Raw genomic sequence first — 25,000 nt, forward strand, 5'->3', positions numbered from 1 at the left:
AAACTCCAATTGCTGTCACAATGGCAAAGTTTCTCTCCCACCGCTACCCCAATATCCAAGGCAGCTGGAAACTTTATTCACAAGTAATCATCCGCAGTGCAGGAAATTCATGGAAAATATCCGCCAATATAACAGTTCCGTGTCGTTCGCTTCATTTGGAGGAATGGTTGCCTCTCCACCAGGGCGCGGTCCATACACATTTAGACTCCATGGACAGGTTTATCACAGAGCAGGATGCCTACATCCTCCGAATGGTGCTCAACCTGTTTACAGCCAATTGTACATACTTGAGGACGATCAAGCTGTTCAGAACAGATTAGCACAACCCACCAACGAAAACTGTCGTGAAGATACCATGACTCTCTGTTAACAACCACACTCAACAACATGAATCCATATGCAGCTGCATACCGCCATATGCAGGAAGTTGAACGTCAACAGCTGCGCTCAGCAGAGGAGAACAATAGCCCTGTCCCCACAGTCACGATGAACATGATGCGTGGACATGACCAGTGACGCTATAACAATCCCACACGCTTGGATGAAGTGGCTGCTATTTTCGTCTCATCTGATGGAACACCACCTGTCAATAGAGATATTGTTATCTACCCAAAGAACCACCAGCCACGTAAAATATCATACCTGTTAGGCAACATTGACCCCATGGTGTATCCAATATTTTTCCCCACTGGAATATTAGGTTGGTTCCCGGGCATGGAACATATAGCAGAGAGGGCAACTGAACGCTATCGCAAAGTGTCGTGCTTACAGTTTTATGCTTACCGACTAGCTGTCGGAATGACTGGCTTCAATCCCATTTTTCATGGTGGAAAACTTCTCCAACAATATGTAGTGGATGCCTATGTACGTACAGAGTCCACAAGAATCGGTTGGGTGCTGCAGAATCAAAAGCAGCTGAGAGTAGAACTATATCAAGGTCTGATGGACCACATACATCAACAGGCAACTCGAGAAAACCGAGCTCCCGGGAAAATAGTAATCCTTCCATCGTCATTTCAAGGTTCCCCACGATGCATGCAACAGAGTTTCCAAGACGCTATGGCCATTGTGTCCAAATATGGGAGGCCTGATTTATTCTTAACGTTTACATGCAATGCCAAATGCCAGGACATTACAGACGCACTGCTACCAAATCAACAAGCACACGATAGACCAGACATCGTCAGCAGAGTTTTCAAACTCCACCTTCAGGAACTCCTACATGATATACGTAACAACCACGCCCTCGGCGTACCAGTGGCCTTCGTCTACGTAATAGAATTTAAAAAACGGGGACTTCCTCACTGCCACCTATTAATCATTCTGAATGAGGAGAGCAAATTGAAAGAAGTAGCTGATATTGATTCTACATCAGTGGAAATACCAAATGAGCAGTCACAAACAGAGCTATTTCGCATTGTCAAGACAACGATGGTCCATGGTCCATGTGGTCCTCTGAATCCTGCCTCACCCTGTATGATTGATGGCAAGTGCTCAAAAGACTATCCTCAGGCATATCAACAGGAAACATCTCTTGCAGTTAATGGTTATCCCCTGTACCGCAGACAAGACAATGGTCGCACTATTACACTTGGTAACCGTCAAGTCGACAACAGATGGATAGTCCCATATAATCCTTATCTATCTCGGAAATTTCATGCTCACATCAACCTTGAGGCATGCACCTCCATTAAGTCAGTGAAGTACCGATTCAAATATGTGTATAAAGGCCATGACTGTGCAAACATACGAATCACTGACACTGATGAACTCAACTCATGATGAAGTCCACACTTCAGAAAAATACTGCCTTCGGATCCTCCTTCATCATGTTCCTGGTGCCACAAGCTTTGACGATCTGAAAACACTTGATGGTGAAGTAATGGAGACGTTCAAAGACCCATGCATACGCCGACAGCTGCTAACAGATGACAAAGAATGGGACGACCATGCAATGACAGAAGCTGCAACATTTCAAATGCCCCGACAGCTCCGAACACTCTTCGCTACTATTCTTATCGACTGCAACCCTCAAGATCCTCTACAACTCCGGGAAAAAGCACAAAGCAACAATGATGGAAGACTTCACAGACCTGCGCCACATGACTTTAGAAACAGCACAAGACTGTGCTCTCAACCACATACAATCTGCACTGGAACAAAGCGGTTTCACATGCAAAGACTTCAGCCTTCCACAGTTTAACCCTAATACATTGGCACAAGATCTAACTGCAGACCCTGGCTTTGACATCACCCAGGAGAGCAACGAAGCAAAAGCACTGTTAAACACGCTGAACAATGAACAACAACAATTCGTCGATCAAATCCTCGGAGACCTGGCTGACATAAAGAGAGGAGACCAACCGAGATGCAGGGCCTACTTCTTCGACGGACCTGCAGGAACAGGCAAAACCATGTGCTACAACACTCTTATCTGAGCCTTTCGCGGCGAAGGTGAAGTTGGTGCACCATGCGCATGGACAGGAAGAGCTGCAGCACTTCTAAAAGGTGGCCGCACTGTTCACAATCTCTTCAAACTGCCAGTACCAGTACTTGACACCGGTACCTGCAACGTGAAGCCAACCTCAAAGCATGCTGCGTTCCTTCGAAATGTGGTTCTCTTCATCATTGACGAGGCATCTATGATCCCTTCCAATGCGCTACAAGCGGTCGAGAGGATGCTCAGGGATACAACAAGCGTAGACGTACCATTTGGCGGCAAAATATTCATAATGGGTGGAGATTTCCGCCAAGTTCTGCCAGTAGTACCAAGAAAACCACCAGCTGTCATCGTGGAGAACTGCATAAAAACGCTCAAAACTCTGGCCTGCTTTCCGCATCCACCGCCTCATCAAAAACATGCGCGCACAAGAGGACGAACAGCACTTCGCACGGTGGTTACTTCGCTTAGGCAATGGGCAATTGCGCTACAACCATCCCGACATTCCCCACTGCATTCAGATTCCACCTGATTGTGAAGTCGTCAAAGAACATTTGGAAACTGAAGTGTTCATGAACCTACAAAACCCTCGACTGCTGTGAAACACTGTCATCCTGACACCCACAAATCAGTATGCCCTTAGAATGAATGATGACTTAACAAACAAATTACCAGGCACTATCAAAGTATACTTATATTAAGTGCAGACCAAGTCATTTGCGAAGATCCACGAGAGGCTGAGCAACATCCTTTAGAATTTCTTAACTCCATTACCCCAACTGGCATGCCTCCGCACAGACTGCTCTTGAAGCCTGGTGTTATTATCATGCTCTTACATCGATATTAAAAACGAGGGTTATGTAATGGTACACGACTGATTGTTAGGAATCTCCACACCCATGATCTAGATGCCGAGATCCTAACTGGGGCAAACAAAGGTGACTATGTGTTGATACCACGAATCAAACTGGCCCCATCAGATGTGAACTTGCCATTCATTCTTGAAAGAACACCGTTTCCAGTAAGAGTCAGCTACTGCATGACTATGAACAAAACGCAAGGCCAAACCTTTGATGAAGTTGGGTTATATCTTCCACAGCCGGTGTTCAGCCACGGTCAGCTCTATGTTGCCTTCTCACGATCACGTCGGTTCTCGGACATTACGGTGCAAATTATACCAACCACAAAACAAGGGTTCCACAATGACAATGCTATAACCCAAAACATTGTGTATCAAGAAGTACTTTGAACATTGTATTCCACTTACTGCAAAAAAGTAAAATTAAAACTGATACTCTGCATCAGTTCCTTTCTCAAACACACCCACCCCAACATGACGCGCAGAGCGCGGGTTATGCTAGTTAATGATATTAAACCTCACCCACATGTCTGGGTTTGGACGATTCCATTTCAGATGTTTATTAATGATATTAAACCTCACCCACATGTCTGGTTTGGACGATTCCATTTGAGATGTTGGTTACTGAATTAAACCCCGCCCACGTGTCTGGTTTGGACGATTCCATTCGAGACGTTGGTTACTGAATTAAACCATGCACCCACATGTCTGGTTTGGACGATTACATTTGAGACATTCGTCACTGAATTAAACCACGCCCACATGTCTGGTTTGGACGATTCCATTTGAGATGTTGGTTACTGAATTAAACCCCGCCCACATGTCTGGTTTGGACGATTCCATTCGAGACGTTGGTTGCTGAATTAAACCACGCCCACACGTCTGGTTTGGACGATTCCATTCGAGACGTTGGTTACTGAATTAAACCACGCCCACACGTCTGGTTTGGACGATTCCATTTGAGACGTTGGTTACTGAATTAAACCACGCCCACATGTCTGGTTTGGACGATTCCATTTGAGACATTCGTCACTGAATTAAACCCCACCCATGTCTGGTTTGGACGATTCCATTTGAGACATTCGTCACTGAATTAAACCACGCCCACACGTCTGGTTTGGACGATTCCATTTGAGATGTTGGTTACTGAATTAAACCACGCCCACACGTCTGGTTTGGACGATTCCATTCGAGACGTTGGTTGCTGAATTAAACCCCGCCCACAAGTCTGGTTTGGACGATTCCATTTGAGACATTCGTCACTGAATTAAACCCCGCCCACATGTCTGGTTTGGACGATTCCATTTGAGATGTTGGTTACTGAATTAAACCACGCCCACACGTCTGGTTTGGACGATTCCATTCGAGACGTTGGTTGCTGAATTAAACCACGACCACACATCTGGTTTGGACGATTCCATTTGAGACGTTGGTTACTGAATTAAACCATGCCCACACGTCTGGTTTGGACGATTCCATTTGAGACATTCGTCACTGAATTACTGGTTTGGACGATTCCATTTGAGACGTTCGTCACTGAATTACACGTCTGGTTTGGACGATTCCATTTGAGACACTGAATTCTGACGATTCCATTTCATTCGTCACTGCGCCACGTGTCTGGTTTGGACGATTCCATTTGAGACATTCGTCACTGAATTAAACCGCGCCCACATGTCTGGTTTGGACGATTCCATTTGAGACATTCGTCACTGAATTAAACCACGCCCACATGTCTGGTTTGGACGATTCCATTTGAGACATTCGTCACTGAATTAAACCCCGCCCATGTCTGGTTTGGACGATTCCATTTGAGACATTCGTCACTGAATTAAACCCCGCCCACGTCTGGTTTGGACGATTCCATTTGAGACATTGGTTACTGAATTAAACCACACCCACACGTCTGGTTTGGACGATTCCATTTGAGACATTCGTCACTGAATTAAACCCCGCCCACGTCTGGTTTGGACGATTCCATTTGAGACGTTGGTTGCTGAATTAAACCCCGCCCACGTGTCTGGTTTGGACGATTCCATTCGAGACGTTGGTTACTGAATTAAACCATGCACCCACATGTCTGGTTTGGACGATTACATTTGAGACATTCGTCACATGTCTGGTTTGGACGATTCCATTTGAGACGTTGGTTACTGAATTAAACCACGCCCACATGTCTGGTTTGGACGATTCCATTCGAGACATTGGTTACTAAATTAAACCACGCCCACATGTCTGGTTTGGACGATTCCATTCGAGACATTGGTTACTAAATTAAACCACGCCCACACGTCTGGTTTGGACGATTCCATTTGAGACGTTGGTTACTGAATTAAACCACGCCCACACGTCTGGTTTGGACGATTCCATTCGAGACGTTGGTTGCTGAATTAAACCACGCCCACACGTCTGGTTTGGACGTATCTCCATTTGAGACATTGGTTACTGAATTAAACCCCGCCCACATGTCTGGTTTGGACGGTCCATTTGAGACATTCGTCACTGAATTAAACCCACGCCCATGTCTGGTTTGGACGATTCCATTTGAGACATTCGTCACTGAATTAAACCACATACACGTCTGGTTTGGACGATTCCATTTGAGGCATTCGTCACTGAATTAAACCACGCCCACACGTCTGGTTTGGACGATTCCATTTAGAGACCATTCGTCACTGAATTAAACCACGCCCACACGTCTGGTTTGGACGATTCCATTTGAGACATTCGTCACTGAATTAAAGCCACGCCCACATGTCTGGTTTGGACGATTCCATTTGAGGCGTTGGTTGCTGAATTAAACCACGCCCACGTCTGGTTTTGGACGATTCCATTTAGAGACGTTGGTTACTGAATTAAACTTCACGCCCACATCGGCCTGGTTTGGACGATTCTCCATTTGAGACGTTGGTTACTGAATTAAACCACGCCCACTTACGTCTGGTTTGGACGATTCCATTTGAGACATTCGTCACTGAATTAAACCATGCCCACATGTCTGGTTTGGACGATTCCATTTGGACACAGGGCATTCGTCACTGAATTAAACCCCGCCCATGTCTGGTTTGGACGATTCCATTTGAGACGTCACTGCACTGAATTGAGACACCCGTCCCCGTCTGGTTTGGACGATTACCCCGCCCATTTGAGACATTGGTTTGGACTGAATTAAACCACACCCACACGTCTGGTTTGAGACGATTCCATTTGAGACATTCGTCACTGGAATTAAACCACGCCCACATGTCTGGTTTTGGACGAGATTCCATTCGAGACGTTGGTTGCTGAATTAAACTCCGCCCCCACGTCTGGTTTGGTTACTGAATCAAACCATGCACCCACATGTCTGGTTTTGGGCATTACATTTGAGACGTTCGGTTACTGAATTAAACCACATGCCCACACGTCTGGTTTGGACGATTCCATTTGAGACATTCGTCACTGAATTAAAACCCGCGCCACATGTCTGGTTTGACGAGATTCCATTTGAGACATTCGTCACTGAATTAAACCACTCGCCACACGTCTGGTTTGGACGATTCCATTTCGAGACGTTGGTTACTGAACAAACCACGCCCACACGTCTGGTTTGGACGATTCCATTTGAGGCGTTGGTTACTGGACTAAACCACGCCCACATGTCTGGTTTGGACGATTCCATTGAGACATTAAATCCCACTGAATTAAACCCACCCATGTCTGGTTTGGACGATTCGATTTGAGACATTCGTCTTTCGTTAAACCACGCCCACACGTCTGGTTTGGACGATTCCATTTGAGACATTCGTCACTGAATTAAACCCCGCCCACGTCTGGTTTGGACGATTCCATTTGAGACATTCGTCACTGAATTAAACCACGCCCACACGTCTGGTTTGGACGATTCCATTTGAGACATTCGTCACTGAATTAAACCCCGCCCACGTCTGGTTTGGACGATTCCATTTGAGACGTTGGTTGCTGAATTAAACCACGCCCACACGTCTGGTTTGGACGATTCCATTAGAGACGTTGGTTACTGAATTAAACCACGCCCACACGTCTGGTTTGGACGATTCCATTTGAGACGTTGGTTACTGAATTAAACCACGCCCACATGTCTGGTTTGGACGATTCCATTTGAGACATTCGTCACTGAATTAAACCCCGCCCATGTCTGGTTTGGACGATTCCATTTGAGACATTCGTCACTGAATTAAACCACGCCCACACGTCTGGTTTGGACGATTCCATTTGAGACGTTGGTTACTGAATTAAACCACGCCCACACGTCTGGTTTGGACGATTCCATTTGAGACGTTGGTTACTGAATTAAACCATGCCCACATGTCTGGTTTGGACGATTCCATTTGAGACATTCGTCACTGAATTAAACCCCGCCCATGTCTGGTTTGGACGATTCCATTTGAGACATTCGTCACTGAATTAAACCCCGCCCACGTCTGGTTTGGACGATTCCATTTGAGACGTTGGTTACTGAATTAAACCACGCCCACATGTCTGGTTTGGACGATTCCATTCGAGACGTTGGTTACTGAATTAAACCCCGCCCACGTCTGGTTTGGACGATTCCATTTGAGACGTTGGTTACTGAATTAAACCACGCCCACACGTCTGGTTTGGACGATTCCATTTGAGACATTCGTCACTGAATTAAACCCCGCCCATGTCTGGTTTGGACGATTCCATTTGAGACATTCGTCACTGAATTGGCCAGCCCACGTCTGGTTTGGACGATTCCATTTGAGACGTTGGTTACTGAATTAAACCACACCCACACGTCTGGTTTGGACGATTCCATTTGAGACGTTGGTTACTGAATTAAACCGCGCCCACATGTCTGGTTTGGACGATTCCATTTGAGACATTCGTCACTGAATTAAACCACGCCCACATGTCTGGTTTGGACGATTCCATTTGAGACATTCGTCACTGAATTAAACCCCGCCCATGTCTGGTTTGGACGATTCCATTTGAGACATTCGTCACTGAATTAAACCCCGCCCACGTCTGGTTTGGACGATTCCATTTGAGACGTTGGTTACTGAATTAAACCACACCCACACGTCTGGTTTGGACGATTCCATTTGAGACGTTGGTTACTGAATTAAACCGCGCCCACATGTCTGGTTTGGACGATTCCATTTGAGACATTCGTCACTGAATTAACTCCCACATGTCTGGTTTGGACGATTCCATTTGAGACATTCGTCACTGAATTAAACCCCGCCCACGTCTGGTTTGGACGATTCCATTTGAGACATTGGTTACTGAATTAAACCACACCCACACGTCTGGTTTGGACGATTCCATTTGAGACATTCGTCACTGAATTAAACCCCGCCCACGTCTGGTTTGGACGATTCCATTTGAGACGTTGGTTGCTGAATTAAACCCCGCCCACGTCTAGTTTGGACGATTCCATTTGAGACGTTGGTTGCTGAATGAAACCCCGCCCACATGTCTGGTTTGGACGATTTCATTCGAGACATTGGTTACTAAATTAAACCACGCCCACACGTCTGGTTTAGACGATTCCATTTGAGACGTTCATTACTGAGACAGATTCTTGTAAACTGAACACACTTTCCTCGACAATCTCCATTGTGTTCTTCCGTACGTGTCTTGGGGAGGGAGCTAGAACATGGGGACAGACACAGAGACATCCGTTTCAGACAAGTATGACCATGACGAGCCCTCTCATGACTCACGATCTTCACCGGAATGTCCTCGGTGCTCTGACGAGTCATCGACGCCGGCTGGACGAGGCCTCCGGACTCTGCGGTGCCAATTCCATCATGGAGCCGTTCGTTGACTTCACCACACAGCTCGGTTCCCCAACGTCAATGCCCCTCCCCTCTTGTGTGCTCACGTGATCCCGCCCCTTTATACATCACGTGACGTCTCGCCCACTCGTTCGCCCTTGGCTCCGCCCTCTCCGTCCTGATATCAAGTCGCGACGGAGGGCCCTCTCCTCTCCCATCCAATTACCCCCCCGTACTGCCCCACCCCTCCGCACCCCTCAACGAAATCTCTCAGCGCCACTATCACCACACGAGCATGCCTCAGATATTCGGTTGTTTGAACATCCCGTTTCGCTTTCCACTGTGAACGACCGGTGGCGAATCTACCGCCGAGAAATCACGTGACTTGCTTCGCCCACAACACTTCTTGCCCTCGAGTGGAGTCAAAATATGGAAAAATCGCCGCGTTTCCCCCAAAAAAACATCGCAAGAAAACGTTTTATGGTATTTTTCTTTTTCCATTAGGTATGTGGAACAACATATCGAAAGTTGCCAAAAAATTGGACCAAAAGAAAGGATCCTTGGCTGCAGGCATAATCCCAACTGACTGGAAGGGGACCTTGTTGTCCCTCTCTGGAAAGGGAAGGGTGATCGCCAAGACTGCAACAACTACCGAGGGGTGACGCTGCTCTCAGTGCCGGGAAAGGTCTTTGCTCGGATAATTCTTGAGAGGGTTCACCTCCATCACCAGTCCGGAGCACCAGCGTCCGGAGCAGTCAGGCTTTACACCAAAGAGGTCAACGATTGACCGTGTCCAAGCCCTTCGGGTCCTCACCGAACGTAGACGAGAGCTTCGGCGGGGGCTGCTTGTAGCCGATGTTGATCTCTTCCAAGCGTTCGATTCAGTAAATCGGGATGCCCTCTGGAGGATTCTTGGTCTCCATGGGGCACCACCAAAACTGATCAATCTGATGTCTGAACGACACTCGAGTACTGAGAATGCTGTGAGATGTGGTGGTACCATCTCCGACATATTTCCAGTTGTACTGGAGTTCGTCAGGGTGTGTGTACTGGGGAGGATGTCGGAGGGATAAAGTTGCGGTGCATCGTTTGGGAATGTCAAGATCTCTTGACCTTGATTTCGCAGATGATGCAGTCATCTTTGCGGACACTCTGGATATCCTTTTGGGGGCCCTCGAGATGCTGAATGAGGATTTCATTGATCATCGGAGATCACTATCTGCCATGATCTTTCCTGGGAAAGCCACATTTCCAAGCTGGCCCCCAAATCCAGTCGCTGACTGCGCATCCTCCATCGTGCAAAGTCCTTCCTTGGCACACCTGAGCTCCTGACCACATTCAAATCTTCCATCTGCAGCCTGATGGAGTATTGCTCTCCACTCCGGGCTGGTGCTCCTGCCTTCACGCTGTGGAAACCAAGGCATTTGGGATCATTGCTATCCCCCACGGTGAGGCTGAGTCTTTTGGTCTCATTCTCTCTCACCACAGGCAGGTCGGTGGTCTTGCTGTCTTTTATCGATTCCTCTCCAGCCTCACCCCCCTGCTCTGTCTGCGAAATATCTCCACCATATTTCCGCAGGGCCCCCAAGGTCTGCACAAACGGATCCACAATTTTGAATGTTCACAAACGAACTCACACTGGTGAGAAACTATAAAGTGTTGTGTTCTGAAAGTTTTTTTGTGAGTTCGCAGGTTTCAATAAACGCAAACGATCTCACACTGGTGAGAAGAGTTTGGTTGTGGATCCCTCCCTCGTGAGTGATTCCGAGTGATGGCAAGCTATTGAGCGAACCAGTGAGGAGAAAGCGAGCAGGCGGAAACACAACCCTGGCGTGTACCTTCTTGGCATGACTCGTCTGAGTGTCATCGGTAACCCTGTCAAGCAGCCGAGGTCGTACGGCCTCTTTGGGAAAACAAAATGGCTGACTGCAACAAAAATATGCCGTCTCCTCTCCGGCGTCGCCCCACTGCTCTGCCTGTGATATTTCCACCCCACCCCCTCATATTTCCTGAGAAATATGAGACGCTCAAGGTCCGCCAGCAACTCCCTTCTGGTAAAACTACCAAAATGAAGAACTACTACTCACCTTCACTCTTTCATTCCTCTTTTTTTCCCTGCCTTTGGTGGAACACTCTCTTCAATCCCACTCTTCCCTCCAGGTCTTCAAAACAGTTGTTCACCACCATCTCTTATATTCCCCCATCCAAAACCATGATCTTTTCTTCCCCAGTTAATCCACCCGAAACTCACTTATTTCAAATTCCCTTCTTTCCTTCCTGAAAGTCCCCATAGTGTAAGGACCTGAAAGTCCCTGGAGTGTAAGGACCTTGAAGTCCCTGTAGTATCCATTTTGTTTACCTGGTGTACCCTGCCCCATCCCTTTCCCTTCCACAGATATATCCGTCGACATTGTTTAAAAAGCACAACAAAAAAACACCCGGTGTTGTTGGTGACCGACCCGTGCCTCACTTGTTGGCGGCGCTGCTCACACCCACACGCGCACCACACATTCGCTTGCCGAAGCACTGGGAAGGACCATTTGTCTCGTCGGCGCTGGTCAGACACCCGCTTCTTGCTCGCTTCTCTCGCCCTTTTTTTTTTTTTTTTTTTTTTTTTTGTATACCTTGGTCGAGGCTCGTATGAGAGCGAACACACAACTCACAGCAAGGAGGCATGAGACAAGAGGGGCGGGAGTGGAAGGGACAAAACATTGGGGAACAGACACAGGTGAACTGTGGAAGGGAGAGGGATGGGGATGGGACGGGGAACATGGCGAGGGGAAGATGGACATTACAGGGACTTTCAGGAAGGAAAGCAGGAGAATTGAAGGAAGTGGGCTTGGGTGGATTATCGGGGGTAGAAAAGATCGAGGATTTGGATGGGGGAAGATAAGAGGTGGTGGTGAACAGCTGTTTTGAAAGCCTGGAGGGAAGAATGGGAAAGAATAGAGTGAGGAAGTTTATTCCAAAGGCGGGAAAAAAGAGGAATGAAAGAGTGAAGATGAGCAGTGATTCGTGATTTTGGTAGTTTTACCAGAAGGGGGTTGTTGGCGGACCTTGAGCGCCCTGTGGAAATGTGGTGGGGACAAATCGCAGAGAGAGCAGGGGGGGCAAGGCTGGAGAGAAGTCGGTAGAAGACAGAAAGACCACTGACCAACCTGCGGTGATTGAGTGAGAGGCCCAAAGACTCAGCTTCATTGCGGGAGAAGCCAATGATCTTAAATGCCCTGGTTTCGACAGCGTGAAGCCGAGAAAGGTGGGAGGCAGGAGCACCAGCCCAGAGGGGAGAGCAGTACTCCATCAGGCTACGGACAAAAGCTTTGTAAGTGGTCAGGAGCTCAAGAGGGCCGAGGAAGGACTTTGCACGACGGAGGATTCCCAGTCGGCGACTGGCTTTTGAGGCAAGGTTGGAAATGTGACTTTCCCAGGAAAGGTCATGGCAGATAGTGAGACCCAGAAGCTTGAAAGAAAAGACTTCTTCCAGAGGATTGTTGAGAAAGTGGATGGGGGGGTTATGTAAACGGTCCTTTCGAAGAGACATAGTGAGAGTGTGAGATTTGTCTGGATTGAAAGACATGTTCCACGTGTTGGACCAGTTTGTGATTTTATCCAGATCTGCAGTGAGCGAAGAAGCTGCTGCTTGCCGGTCTGAGGGATGACAGATGGTACGGCAGAGGGTGGAGTCATCGGCAAAGAGAAATAGAGGATTTTCCAGAGAGTCTGAGAGATCATTGATGAAAACCAGAAAAAGAACAGGGCCCAGAACGCTACCTTGAGGAACTCCAGCCTGCACAGGAAGAGGGGATGAAAGAACTCCATTTAGGGCCACACGTTGACTGCGACAGGAGAGGAAGTCTGCGAGCCATGAGTGGAGATGGCCTTGAATACCATGGGAAGAGAGTTTGGTGAGTAGGGCAGGGTGCCAGACTGTGTCAAAAGCACGTGATATGTCCAGGGATACGGCTCGGATTTCCTGTCTGGCATTGAGGACCTCCATCCATTGATGGGAGAGCAGTAGCAGCATATCCAGGGTAGAGTGACCTGGTCTGAAACCAAATTGATGATTGGAAATCAAGCCATTGGAGAAGAGGAAGGATTTCATGTCTGAAGCGATGATGGATTCCAAAACCTTGCTGATGAGCCCTTTGCTTTTTCCTCTCTCCTTTCGCGTTTTCTTTTTCCTCTTTCGCTTTTTCTCCTGACACTTTTCTCTCCTCACGCTTTTCTCTCCTCATGCTTTTCTCTCCTCATGCTTTTCTCTCCTCACACTTTTCTCTCCTCACGCTTTTTCTCTCCTCACGCTTTTTCTCTCCTCACACTTTTTCTCTCCTCACGCTTTGCTCTCCTCACGCTTTTCTCTCCTCATGCTTTTGTCTCCTCATGCTTTTTCTCTCCTCATGCTTTTTCTCTCCTCACACTTTTCTCTCCTCACGCTTTTCTCTCCTCACACTTTTCTCTCCTCACGCTTTTCTCTCCTCACGCTTTTCTCTCCTCACGCTTTACTCTCCTCACGCTTTTTCTCTCCTCACGCTTTTCTCTCCTCATTCTTTTCTCTCCTCATGCTTTTCTCTCCTCACACTTTTCTCTCCTCACGCTTTTCTCTCCTCACGCTTTTTCTCTCCTCACACTTTTTCTCTCCTCACGCTTTTCTCTCCTCACGCTTTTCTCTCCTCACGCTTTTCTCTCCTCACGCTTTTTCTCTCCTCACGCTTTTTCTCTCCTCACGCTTTTCTCTCCTCACGCTTTTCTCTCCTCACGCTTTTCTCTGCTCACGCTTTTGTCACCTCACGCTTTTTCTCTCCTCACGCTTTTCTCTCCTCACGCTTTCTCTCTCACGCTTTTCTCTCCTCGCGCTTTTCTCTCCTCGCGCTTTTCTCTCCTCACGCTTTTCTCTCCTCACACTATTCTCTCCTCACGCTTTTCTCTCACGCCTTTTCTCTCCTCGCGCTTTTCTCTCCTCGCGCTTTTCTCTCCTCACGCTTTTCTCTCCTCACACTATTCTCTCCTCACGCTTTTCTCTCACGCCTTTTCTCTCCTCACGCTTTTCTCTCCTCACGCTTTTCTCTCCTCATGCTTTTTCTCTCCTCACGCTTTTTCTCTCCTCACGCTTTTTCTTTCCTCACGCTTTTTCTCTCCTCACGCTCTTTCTCTCCTCACACTTTTCTCTCCTCACACTTTTCTCTCCTCATGCTTTTCTCTGCTCACGCTTTTGTCACCTCACGCTTTTTCTCTCACGCTTTTTCTCTCCTCACGCTTTTCTCTCCTCGCGCTTTTCTCTCCTCGCGCTTTTCTCTCCTCACGCTTTTCTCTCCTCACGCTATTCTCTCCTCACGCTTTTCTCTCCTCACGCTTTTTCTCTCCTCACGCTTTTCTCTCCTCACGCTTTTCTCTCTTAATGCTTTTCTCTCACGCTTTTTCTCTCCTCATACTTTTTCTCTCCTCACGCTTTTTCTCTCCTCACGCTTTTCTCTCCTCACGCCTTTTCTCTCCCTCACGCTTTTTTTCTCCTCACTCTTTTTCTCTCCTCACGCTTTTCTCTCCTCATGCTTTTTCTCTCCTCACTCTTTTTCTCTCCTCACGCTTTTCTCTCCTCACGCTTTTCTCTCCTCACGCTTTTTCTCTCCTCACGCTTTTCTCTCCTCACGCTTTTCTCTCCTCACGCTTTTTCTCTCCTCACGCTTTTTCTCTCCTCACGCTTTTCTCTGCTCACGCTTTTGTCACCTCACGCTTTTTCTCTCCTCACACTTTTCTCTCATCACGCTGTTTGTCTCCTCACGCTTTTCTCTCCTCACGCTTTTCTCTCGTCACGCTGTTTATCTCCTCACGCTTTTCTCTCCTCACGCTTTTTCTCTCCTCACGCTTTTTCTCTCCTCACGCTTTTTCTCTCCTCACACTTTGCTCTCCTCACGCTTTTCTCTCCTCACGCTTTTCTCTGCTCACGCTTTTGTCACCTCACGCTTTTTCTCTCCTCACACTTTTCTCTCGTCACGCTGTTTCTCTCCTCACGCTTTTCTCTCCTCACACTTTTCTCTCCTCACGCTTTTCTGTCCTCACACTTTTTCTCTCCTCACACTTTTCTCTCCTCACGCTTTTCTCTCAGAACTACCTCTCGCTCGTTTTCATATCCTGGGCCCTCTCCGCGGGGTGCCGTCCGCCCCAAGCTCACCCCACCCCACAGTTACCATGACGACCCATGCGCTCTCAAAAAAGGCGGGCGTTGGAGCTCAATAAAGAACGTTGCTGAGGAAAAATGAGGGCGGGCTTCAGAGCTCGTGAAATAAATGTGTGTAAACGTGTCTGTCGTAAAGAAAAAACCTTCCCATAAGAGAGGGGATCTATCCTTTAACCTTCTCAACGCATCACATTTAAGATCCCATTGGACATGGGGATGGGGTTAATCTGAATATGCATTGAAGGAAATAACTGTCTGAGGACCTGGGTGTGTGGATGCATTCATCAGACAGGATTGTAAAATCCGTAACAATATATATATTTTTTATATATGTTTATATATATATATATATATATATATATATATAATTTAATTTTTATATATATATATATATATATATATATATATATATATATATATATATATATATATATATATATATATATATATAGATATGTAATTTATATTTTTTATATATATATATATATATATTTTTATATATATATATATATATATAAACATATATACATATTATTTTTTATACGGTGTACTTATTCGTCTTTTATCTTTTTCAGGAACCTTCGAAAGATCTGTCGTGAAAATGAATACTAGAAAAGTAACCTGGTTACTATGTTTGAAAAGATGCCGAGTGGTGAATTTCTGGGGGCTCGGCTCCTCATTCCACTGCTCACCTTCACTCTTTCTCTTCTCACCAGAGAACAGGTGTTACTCTTCTCACAGCCAAACTCTTCTCACCAGAGAACACGTGTTATGAGTCTTCAGGTACCATCACCGGGAGATGAAGGACACGCTCTGCGCCGCTGCAAAGTCCACGAGTATCAAGCTCCAGGAAGTCTGGAAGAAAGCAAACATCCCTGCAATGACGGATGGAGGAGAATATCAGAGCTGGCATTCAGAAGTTGCACAAGTAATACCAAAACCTGGGCAAAGAGAAATCGTGAAATACGGAAACAGCGAAGATGAAGCGGCAGGTTTGGAAAGGCGATCTTGAGGAACTATTTGATATCGCTAGGGAAGACGTGATGAAAAGGAGGAGCATATTACAACAAGATAAGACATTCCTTTCTTTACAACGAGAGGACAGAAAGAGTTCCAGATCTTTCGAAGGTTCCGAAAACGTTGGCATTTAATCAATAAGAAGTCATATACGACCATACTGGACGAAGAAGAGCCTGTCCAACGGTTTCGAGAAGACCGACGTCTGAAAATGGTTGACTCCCTTCAAAAAGTCTTGAAAGATGCAAGCCATCCTCGAGAAGATTACAAAGAGTTTTTACGTTTGTCTTTCCTCTTTCTTAGAGGTTGGACTGAAAGTGAAGTCAAATTCAGGGCTCCAGGAGCCCCCCCCCCCCATCAAGCTCGGTGGATGGCAAAGGGCACATATGCACTTAAGATTGTCCTAATCAATGAACAACTGGAGTTGACTGATCGAGAATTTGAATGTAATGAGAAAAGTAGTGTATTTTGTTGTCCGCTTTTGGCATGAGGAAATTGTGAGTCGATGGGCACCAAGGAATGACTCGGACATGATTCAACCGCCGAACTGTTACCCGGATAGATATGTCAAGGAGGGTGCTTTGGAGGTGGCGAAGAGACACCTTTGGTATCTGTCAGAAACAAATGTTGGATTGGCTTTCCTGGATGAACGTATCACTCTGGCAGAGAAGGAAATAATGTTCCAGAATTTGGAAAAGCCAGAAATGAAGAAAGAATCGAGACGATTAGAACGAAAAATAACCTTGTCTTTCAAGGGGAAAAAACCTGAGCGACTTCGTCGCCCGCCATACAAAGACATTATTTGGATTCTTCGGGGTCGGCGACACGGACGAATACTGCAGCGATGCACGAAGAAGCTCCATCAATGCCCTTAAAGTGGTGAATGGCACTGCAGAAAGGGGCATTGCCCTGATCAAGAAAGTCAACGAGTCAGTCAGGGACGAACAGCAGAAGAAGTTCCTGTTGAAGATCATGGAACACCGCAGAAAAACCGTCACCAAGTGAACAAAAGCAGGAGTTGCATCTTACCAAATCATTGAATGTCGTTAACATGATTGTTATTAAGTTCAGTTTCAACTTTTTTGATGTTTAGTTTTGTTGGTTGTATTCTAGAAGAAAAAGAATCAACTCGATAGTGAACAATATTAGTATATATATAAACTTATGTCGATAATTTAATTGATCGGGTGTTCTTACAATAAATATTAACATTTGTGAATATTTGTATAATGTATATGTTTAATTAATATGCTTATATTAATTTCATTGTGTTACGTTCAATATTTTTCAATCCTTTTGATGTTTTATTAATTTTTATTTTGCAAATAAATCTTATTCTTCTTCTTATATGAACTGGAGTAAAATTTCAAAAGTGTGCAGACTGTGCAACCTCGAGTCCAAATATTACCTGATCTTTCTCAAAATTGGCAGACATCCTTTCCATATCAATAGGAATGAGGGCAAGAGCAAAGTCAACAAAAATGTCCTATTTTAATTTTCAACCTTTAATATGAAACACCCGGATTCTGGGGTCTGGAGTTATCACGCAGGAGCTCCTTGGACCTCGGCAACCGTGGCCACCAATTACAACCGCCAAGCATAGCAGGGCTTTCGCTGCTCGGTTACGCGTTACCTCAGCAGTGGCACGACAACACAAATTCGGCGTCATGCCCTCAAAAGCCACCCGTCTATTTAACATGTATGGCCAAGCGAACCATGGATGGCTGTTGGCAAATCAAGGAGCCAATCAGTGGGGAAAAACTTCACGTCTAACGAAACTTACACACAATGTTGGACGACATGGAAAGGACAAAAATGAGCACACCGCAAACATTGAGCAGTTTAACAAGAACATTTATTTTAAAAGCACAACAAGGTTTATTCAATCAGCAATGGCAGGTATTTACGATAGCAATCATGAGCATGTGTTTCCATGTACTACACATCTCCCTTCCAAAGTCTCTCCATCCAAAAACCACCTCTTCCTTCTCAATTATGCTAGACACAGGACATGGTAATCAATCATTCCAAAGAAATGTTGGGAGGAATAAGAGAGTCGATAAGAGTGCAGAGCAGAGCGTTGGCACGGATCCTCCTCACCTTACACGGATGCGTGTGAGCTCATACCGTGTGGAGACCCACACAGTGCGTAGCATGTAAGCTCATAGCACGTGCAGACTTGCACAGCATGCAAGCTTCCCCTTGGTGGCTGTCGTGGTCCGATTTGGCAGATGTGAGTGCAGCTTTGGTGAAAAAACTCATCGCAAGGAATGTTTGATGGACGAGAGCGAGACAAATCAAAAGTCCCGGCACATGTGACGAGTCGAGACGACTCCTGGCAGTGAAGACAAGTTGAGAGCACGCCTGCAGGTGACATGTCGAGAGCACTCCTGATAAATTATATGGATTGAGACCGGTCCTTATAAATGATACGAGTCGAGACCGCTCCTGGTAGATGATGTGTGGTGGATCGGAGCACTATGGGACAAAACCTCCTGGCAGACGGAGTGAGTGGAGTATCAAACGCTCGGGAGATCAAGAAGCACGATGGATCGAGACATGTGGTGCACGAGAGCGCTTGCCGATCCGCATGTTAAGGCTGCTTGTATGCCTCTTGTTCAGTGTCTCTCCACAGGCATCCACTATCCCATAGAGGTTGAAACAATCTGCTCCGTGCGGAGGCTCAGCTGTTATGCCTTACGGAACCACCCGACTTCACTCGGTTTCACATCCTCTCATTCCGGTGTTCAAGCCAATCTGCTCTGTACAGAGGTCCAGCTGCTCTTGGCTTTACAACCACGGAGAAAGAATGTGTTGCTGCCATCCTCGTTGAATGTCATCGATGACATCGAACGCACATGATACCAGCTGCAACGCTGCAGGTTAATGATCCTGCAGCTCTAACGTTAGCTCTTCCATTGTGTCCAAATGGGATTTTTGGAGCCAATGAATAAAAAGGAGTCTATTTATTTTCCAAAGTCCGATTACCAATCTTTTGTACGAGTCAACAGGTGATTCTGATCCATTTTTTGAAGTCATGGTGATTCATGATGTGTGGACTTGTGATGGGGGGGATGGTTTCGGATGTGGAATGGAAAAGGAGAAAGGGATTTTCGATGGTGGAACGAACGGGTGAATTCAAGTGGAGCGGTTCAGGTGGAGTTTGAAAGCGAATATGGTGAGGGACTGGCATTAATCAATAAATCAAAAATACCCTTTAGAGCCAAATCACTTGTTCACTGCCATGTCCAAATACCAGCTTCGTAGCTCAAAAGGTGCCTGAGATGTTGCCCATATGAAAAAAGGGAATAAATAAGGAATTAATAAATCGATAATCATTAAGTAATTAATTCATTAATCGAAAATAAAAAATACAGTTTTTGCTAACGCCCATCTTCACCTTTGTCCCCAAATTTCAGCTTCCTAACTCAAAGGATGGCTGAAATATCGTCTGGACAAACAAACAAACAAACAAGACAGCAAGAAAGTAAAACAAACGGAGTAAAAACTGAGTCCTGCCTTCCTTCGGCGCCTGGTGATGACGCCATATATCGCCTGGATATGGATATGGGATTGGGAAGGAGCGGCACACAACAAACAACATTTGAACTGAGCCAAGAGTTAAGTTTTATGAAAGTGAACAAAAGGTGGTAGTTTGCAGAAAAAAATCACGTGACATGTTTGTGTTATTTGTACAAACTTTAATCGCTCTTACATTCGCTTGTTGTATTTCCCGCTCTTTTTCCCAGATGCTGATCTAGAAAATAAATATTCCAGGGATTGTGTCCGATGCAGCTGAGGATGTGTTTGGAAATTTCGAGTGGTCGGGAGGTCCAAACCTTCCTCTATATCTCTACCTCTACCCCCCCCAACCCCACTCTTTCTCTCGTTCTCACTCTCTCTCTCTCTCTCTCTGCTTCTGTTCTCGTCCCTCTTCCCTCTCTCTCCCTCCCCCATCCTTCCCCCTCTCTCATAGTAAGCGATGGTGGAGATGATCCAGCTCACCAACTCGCAATGAGGCCCTCAGTGAATTCTCTGAAGTCTAAACTCTGCTTACCCCTCTCCTTTCACCTGCAAAACCTCTTTGTCCCATGCATGTTGGAACACCAGACACACCCAAAGAGATACCGCGTGTCTTGAATCGGTTGGAACGCATGAGACACACCCAATGAGACACCGCAACTACACCCAAACAGACACTGCGTCTGGATTCAGAGGTGACTCCATGATCATGCGACTCGCTGTCGTCGCTTTGCGGGTTGCATAAATTGAGCGTGATCCTTGGGTCCACTCCACTTGCTGAAATGGATGTTCATTTTTCTGGTGTTCCTGTTTTTGAAGCTGGTGATTGTGTTTGTGGGACCGGTGTTCCACATCGGCTCGGTGCAGGGATTCTTGAGGTCTCTCCTCACTTTGCTCGGGTATCTTTTTGGTGCGCTCACATACCTCATCACTCTTCCGGTGTCGCTGCTTGGTACACTGGTGTATCTGTCCGGCACACTCGCGTATCTCTATGAGACAACGGTGTGTCTGCTCGTTTTTCTGTTGTAGCTGTTCGCTTTGCTGGCATATCTGTTTGATGCACAGGGATCTTTGTTCGTTTTCCTCATGTATCTGATCAAATAGTTGTAGGACTTTCTGGTGCATCTCATCACCTTGCTGAAGGAGATTTTTGAACTGCTGGCGTATCTCTTCACATTGCAGCCACAATGTTTGACGTTTCTGTTCAACTTCCTGGAAGATTGTTTTCCCTTCCTGGGGTTCCTGTTTGGATTGTTGACTCTCTTCCACGATGAGTGTGGATCCATGGTGAACTGGATCAAGTTGGTCAACTCGGGGATCGTTTTGGTGAGATGCCCTCGGGTTGTCGGGCGGTGAACACCAAAAATCTTCTGGCTCCATCACCGGTACTGAAGCACCAACCAATTAAAAGAAGGGTAAGGCAAATAAAGACATTAAAATACTCAAGAAATCTCTCATCTCTTTGAGAGAAAACAAATATTTTTCTCTTTCCTCTGGTTTAACAAACATTTTAAACTTATTACATGTTTTCACCCCTGTCTGTCAGTCTGACTGTGAACAGGATATCTCTCAAGGTTGTGGACGGATTCGGACAAAATTTGGAGGAGAGGTTGGTTGTGTGATTATGACGAATTGATTAGATTTTGGTGGAGATCAGGATCCGGATACTACAATACCTTAAGATTAAGTGATTATTCACAATTGAGAGGTAAAGCCAAAAACTATAAACTGGAGTGGCTAAAAATATTGGCACCCTTGTACTTTTTTCAAATAATACACCATTTCTTCCAGAAAATTGTCGAAATGAAAACATATTTTGTTCTCCACAAATGTATTTCTTTGGCTTGTCGTGGAAGAAAACAAAAAAAAGCTGAAAAAAATGTCTAAATCTCAGCTTATTCCACTCAGAAATCCTAAGATGTTGTTCCTTTACTTTGGAATCCGAAGTTCCTTTACTTTGGAATTGAACTCACCTGTGGTGAGCTGCAGGTACCTGCAATATAAAAATCATTCATTCAACCAGTTTGAATAGAGAGAAGGGGTCATTCTGCTGTTTTGTGTCACTGTGTGCACCGTAATGAGCATGGAGAAAAGAAAGAAAACCAAAAAAATGTCTGATGAGGTCAAACACAAGATTGTATCCAAGCATGGACAACCTCAAGGTTACAAGTCCATCTCCAGAGACCTTGATGTTCCTGTATCCACCGTACACAATGTTATCAGGAAGTTTAAGGCCCATGGCACTGTAACCAACCTCCCTGGACGCAAGAGAAAACTTGATCGAAGATTGCAGCGTAGGATTGTTCGAATGGTGGAGGAATCACCTCGATGAACTGCCAAACAGATTCAAGCTGACCTTCAGACACAAGGTACGACGGTTTCAACTCGCACCATAGGTCGCCAACTCAATGAAAGGGGGTTCTCTGGGTGGAGACCCAGGAGGACCCCACTGCTGAGAGAGAGACAAAAGAAAGCCCGACTGGAGTTTCCCAAAACACACCTGAGCAAACCAAAATCCTTCTGGGAGAATGTCCTGTGGACAGATGAGACCAAATTAGAGCTTTTCGGTCAGGAAGATCATCTCTATGTTTGCAGAAAACAAAATGAACCCTTCAAAGAAAAGAACTCCTTCCCTACAGTCAAACATGGAGGAGGTTCAGTGATGTTTTTGGGTTGCTGTGCTGCCTCTGGTACTGGGTACCTTGAATGTGTGCATGGCATCATGAAATCAGGAGATTACCAAGAAGGAATTTTGGAGCACAATGTTCATCCCAGTGTCAGAAAGCTGGGTCTCCGTCGAAGGTCATAGGTCTTGCAGCAGGACAATGACCCCAAACACACTTCACAATTCATCAGGAATGGTTCAAGATCAAACACTGGACTGTTCTGAAGTGGCCAGCAATTTGTCCAGATCGAAATCCCAATGAACACCTGTGGGGTGATCTGAAAACAGCAGTTGGGAGAAAGTACCCTTCAAATGTGGGAGAACTGGAGCAGTTTGTACAAGAAGAGTGGGCCATCCTGCCAGGAGAGAGGAGAAGGAATCTCATTCATGGCTGCAGGAAGTGCTTGACTGCAGGTATTCTGTCCAAAGGCCGTGATACCAAATAGCAAGTCGAGGGTGTAAATAATTTTATCAATGGCATTTCATTGTATTTTCTGATTTAAAAGGATTTATTCAGTTCTGAATAAAAAAAACAAAGGTTCTGTAATATTAACAGTGAAATGTAGAATTGTGGAGACAAAATACTTTTGTTAATTAAAACTTCTTTTCAGAGAAAATTGTGACTTATTTGAAAAAAGTGCAAGGGTGACATTATTTTCGGCCACGACTGTAGCACGAGATCTCAAAATCTCAAAATCCTGATATATATATATATATATATATATATATATATATATATATATATATATATATATATATATATATATATATATATATATATATATATATATATATATCAGGAAATGTAAGCTTAGTTTGGTGCAAATCATTGTGGATGTTTACATCTCAGTGTTTTGGACTCCGTGGAACCGCGCAATAAATGTTCTTTGATGAAATGTACTTTCCCTTGTGGACAGCGGATTATTTGAGTATTGCAAATTGAGTGATAGTATTTACACCGAGTCGGTTAAGACAACAAAATTCCACAACAATGTAAATAATATTGACGTTATTACATAATAATAATAATAATAATAACAATAATCATCATGGTATCAGCAATAATCATGGCAACAACAACGAGGATAATAACACGGTTGAGTCAAAAGCATCGCAGGGAAACTTTCAGTTTTACCTGAAATGGCGTCACAACACGCGTTACCAGGTGAGCACGTGCACAGTGGAGACTGCACGGCAGATCGATGGGGACACGTAGCAAGTAGAACTAAAACAAAAGAAGTAAAACAAAGTTAACACCGTAAAGTAAAAAGTGTAACAAATAAATAAATACACTGTAATTCAACTAAAGATTTCGATTATTTCAAACAAAATCTTCATCTTGATTACTCGAGTTCCAATCGAATTATTTAATTATTTCACATCAATTGATGACGTTTAAAAGTGTTCGCGGGTTCATCACTCGTCCCTGACGATGCCGGTTTATCAGATTTCATTGGTTTAATAACCAGGTTTATCTTTCTATAATTCCAGCAATCTCTGTGTGTCTGTCTGTGTGTGTGTGTCTGTCTGTGTGTGTGTGTCTGTCGGTGTGTGTCTGTCTGTGTGTGTCTGTCTGCGACCGCTGTTTCTTGACAACCACTGGTCCGATCGAATTGAAACTTGCCGGGTATATTGCTGAGGCCCTGTGGATGTGCCTTTTCAAGGTTTGATATTAATCGGACAAGTGATTCCCAAGTTACGGCCATTTATTTACCAAACCAATGACAGGATACGGTGCTATGACATCACAGGTCAGGTATGAGAGCATGTGCCAGAACAGCGCGTCGCTGCGTCCACTTTCCGTCGGTACTCCAGGGGCCTCCGTCTGGCCATCCCCCAGGCAGATGCCAGGCCCATCCCCATCTTCTTGAGATGATGGTCAACCTGCTGCAACCATGAGGCACGTGGTCGGCCCACTGGCCTCCTCCACTCATGAGACTCCCTCGCTGAGAGAATCTGGTGAGCAGGATCAGAGTCAGGAAAACGAGCCACACGTCCATACAGCCGCAACTGACGCTCACGGACTATGCAGGTAACAAATCTCATCCGAGTCTCTCTCAGCAACCGCTCGTTGGACAAAAAATCCGACCAGCGATAGCCAAGGATTCTCCGAAGAGACCTGGTACCAAAGGAATTAAGTCTCCGTCTCAGATCCTTGGTCAAAGTCCAAGTCTCGCACCAATAGAGCAAGACTGGAAGTACCAAGGAGCTGAAGACTCGGACTTTCGTCCTCCCGCACAGGTACCGGCAGCGCCACACCCCATGATCCAGTGAATCCATGACTCCCCAGGCCCGACCCAGACGTCTATTGACCTCCGGCTCACAACCTGCGGAGACATGAATATCACTGCCAAGGTAAGTGAATCTATCCACGACCTCAACATCCTCACCACAAACAGACACAGACAGGACAGCAGCATCCAAGATGTCACCGAAAGCCTGGATCTTAGTTTTGACCCAAGAAACCCGTAATCCCAACGGCTCCGACTCCTCATTCAGCACCTCGAGGGCCCCCAAGAGGATGTCTAAAGTCTCCGCAAAGATGACTGCATCATCTGCA

General features: G+C 45.7%; 1 long non-coding RNA gene and 1 pseudogene across 1 annotated transcript; one reads left to right on the plus strand and one right to left on the minus strand.

The window, feature by feature from the left end:
- The first annotated feature begins 585 nt into the window (after nucleotides 1-585).
- On the plus strand, nucleotides 586-16,039 carry LOC147006990 (uncharacterized; annotated as a pseudogene).
- Nucleotides 16,040-18,090: 2,051 nt separating this feature from the next.
- LOC147006991 (uncharacterized) lies at nucleotides 18,091-23,672 on the minus strand. Its single transcript, XR_015054489.1, has 2 exons — nucleotides 23,576-23,672; nucleotides 18,091-21,163 (listed from the first exon to the last, which is right to left on the minus strand). It is a non-coding gene; the product is annotated as an uncharacterized LOC147006991 (long non-coding RNA).
- Nucleotides 23,673-25,000: the final 1,328 nt, after the last annotated feature.

This window comes from Eptatretus burgeri, unplaced genomic scaffold (assembly GCF_056783735.1).
Source record: "Eptatretus burgeri isolate ZD-2024b unplaced genomic scaffold, Ebu_testis_v1 Ebu_testis_scaffold_923, whole genome shotgun sequence".
Taxonomy (NCBI): Eukaryota; Metazoa; Chordata; class Myxini; order Myxiniformes; family Myxinidae; genus Eptatretus; species Eptatretus burgeri.